A 3,052-nucleotide genomic window follows, 5' to 3' on the forward strand; every position below is an offset into this window, starting at 1 on the left:
TCCCTTAATTGAGTTTACAAACCTTTATAAATCAGTTTTACAGACTCTAATAAATTAACTTATAAACCCTTATGAATCATTTTATAAGATTTTTATACATTAACTTAGAAACCTTAATAAATTAGTTTATAAACCTTTATATATCAGTATACAAACCTTATAAATTAGTTGTAAGCATTTATAAATTAGTTTAAGCCTTTCTAAATTAGTTTATAATCACTGTATAAGTAATTTATAACCTTTTATAAATTCTTATAAATCAAAAGCCAATTTATAAGAATTAATAAATCAACTTATAAATCCTTAAAAACTTATAACCCCCTTAAATTAATTTATAAAACCTTTTAAATCAGTTTATAAACTCTCATAAATCAACTTATAGACCCTTATGAATAAATTATGTGGTAAAATTAGAATCCTCTATAAATTATTTTTATAAGTATTTTATAAATTAACAAATAAACCTTAATATATAGTTTATACACCTTTATAAATCAGTTAGAAACTATTATAATCAATTTATAAACCCTTATAAATCCTTTTATGTTTTTGTAAACATTTATAAGTCATTTATAAACTCTTATAAATCAAAAGACATTTATAAACATTAATAAATCCACTTATAAATATTTGCAAGTAAAATTTTAAGCTCTTATAAATACATTTATATCTCTTATAAATAATTTTATAAAATCTTATAAATCAGTCTACATTTTGTATAAATTATTTTACCATTCAAGAACAGCCCATGTTTATATCATCATAATATATGAGCTAAGGTCCGAACACTATCTGTTTTCCTTCAACTAATCCCATAACTATATATAAATCATAATCTGAATCGTCCCACCTATAAAACTTATGGATTAGTTGGTTCACAAACCATCTTTCTTATCTTAGCTAATCGCTCAAAAACATCTTCCCCTGTTTTTAGAATCCGCATAAAGGCATGGTATGTGTGTATCGTTGGGAAAATTTCTTTCTCCAGCATTTCATCAAAAACTTGTTTCGGCTCTTCTGTTCTTTTAACCATGCATAGGCGTTTGATGAGAGAGTTGTAAGCTACAATGTGTGGCTTCTTCCCTTTCTACTTCCATTGTCTTAATCAAATTCATCGCCTAAGAGTCAAAGACAAACCTAGCTTTGGCAAGAGTGTGAATCACTGCATTGTACACTTTCCTATCTGGCTTTATACACTTTTTTTCATCCTATAGAGAAGTTTAAGTACCTAATACAAGTTACCTCATTTCGAATAGAAAAATACATACTCGAATAAGACACTATACATCCTGCTTTACGTCTATTTTTGCCATCTCCATCCAGACACGTTCAGCTTACCATGGGCTACCTACCACATAATACCATCCATTGAGAACAATGTTGAAATTTTTAGCGTTAAACGGATACATATCCTTGTTACTGTTAAAAAATATATGTGGTAATGATCCTCCATATAGACATTTATTTTATAAGGTCTTATAAATGTAAAAGTTGTAATAAATACTTCAAGGACATTACTACTTTCAATAATAAACAAATCATGAGTACTATATACTACCTTGCGTGATTCCGTAAGGAGAAATGTGTATGTTCCTCTCTGAAACGTAAAACATGAAGCTAATAAGTGTGGTAAAATAACTAATAAGCTCTTATAAACAAAAATGTTAGCAAAGAGTTTCATGTGGTTACCTTAATGGTTACACACAGATGAAGAAGTCCTTCATTCTCTTGAAGTTTGTTCAGATATGATGTTGATTGACGATCATTCCTAATAAATATTGGAGAAAGCTCCTATGTACCAAAATTTAATTTTGATGGTAAGAGATATCTAAGCTTTACACTTTTTTTTGTTGTCATCAATTCCAAAATCTTCTAAAACAACCCCAATCAAATATTTGTAGCATATATCTTCATGAATGATACAAAGAAAAGATCCACATTCATCATCAGCTATGAAATCCCATTGAATTCCATTTATTAGCTTTCATTCTCCACATATAGAACATATTTCAATCATCATAACCTGATTATAAAAATATAGGGATCAGAGAAGAAGAAACAAACATTCAACAAAAAATACTCATAACAGGAAGCATCAACAAGATATATCAAAAGCGTTAATGCATAAATATTATGTTCTTCATCAGTAAATATTTATAAGGTTTATAAATTTGAAATTGTAAAATTTTATGAGAAAAGTTAGTCCCCCTTCCTAGGACAGATCGATTTTGAGGAATCAACGTAAAATTAAAGAAAGAGAACAAAAATCATCATCTATTATCTTGTCACCTTCTTAACGTTCTTACGCATTCGTCAGAAAGATCGTCCAGTTGGTCTGAGCTTGTAGAGTTTTTCAGGTTCGCCGGACAACTCGCCATCTTCGTCAAATCTCGTTGGATTTAGTCGCCGTAGAGAATTTGAAATATCATCAGATTTGGTTGGTTCTCGTTTTGGAAAACTAGTGGGAGAAAAATATTAGCTTTAGATTTAATTAATTAGAGGTATAATGGTCTTTTTCCTATTTAGATTTTATAGGTTTAATTAATTACATATCAAATCATTGGGTTTATAGGTTCGACAACGGTCTGAATTGGGTTTAAAATCACTGATTTAAATACAAAAATATTTTAAATAGACAAAATCCTTACAAATTTTAAAAAAAATTGTAAAATTGTTAATAGAGTTTTACATCGTAAAATATCTCGCACTTTGAAAGCACGGATCAAAATCTAGTAGAACTTAAATCAGGACACTACAGGAAAACATTTTTTTTACTAGGGCAGTATTCGTTGTAAATTCGTCGTAAACGGGGTATTACGACGAATTAACCTCGAAAGACGTTTCGTTGTTAAACGTCCGTCGTAACGGAGGTTTCGTTGAAATTACTCGTTACGTTTACGACGAAATATATTCCTCGTAAAGCGCAGGGAAAGGATTCGTCGTAAACGACACGTAAGATTTCGTGGTAAAGCCCACGTAATGATTTCGATGTAAAGCACACGTAAATACTTTCGTTGTAAATCACTCGTAAACATTTCGATGTAAAACCCTC

At 29.5% G+C, this 3,052-nt stretch overlaps 1 long non-coding RNA gene across 1 annotated transcript; it reads right to left on the reverse strand.

The window, feature by feature from the left end:
* Positions 1-1,233: 1,233 nt before the first annotated feature.
* Positions 1,234-2,432, reverse strand: LOC106326613. The gene is made up of 4 exons (XR_001267287.1): positions 2,290-2,432; positions 1,690-2,023; positions 1,559-1,597; positions 1,234-1,348 (listed from the first exon to the last, which is right to left on the reverse strand). It is a non-coding gene; the product is annotated as an uncharacterized LOC106326613 (long non-coding RNA).
* Positions 2,433-3,052: the final 620 nt, after the last annotated feature.

This window comes from Brassica oleracea, chromosome C2 (assembly GCF_000695525.1).
Source record: "Brassica oleracea var. oleracea cultivar TO1000 chromosome C2, BOL, whole genome shotgun sequence".
In the NCBI taxonomy this organism is placed as follows: domain Eukaryota; kingdom Viridiplantae; phylum Streptophyta; class Magnoliopsida; order Brassicales; family Brassicaceae; genus Brassica; species Brassica oleracea.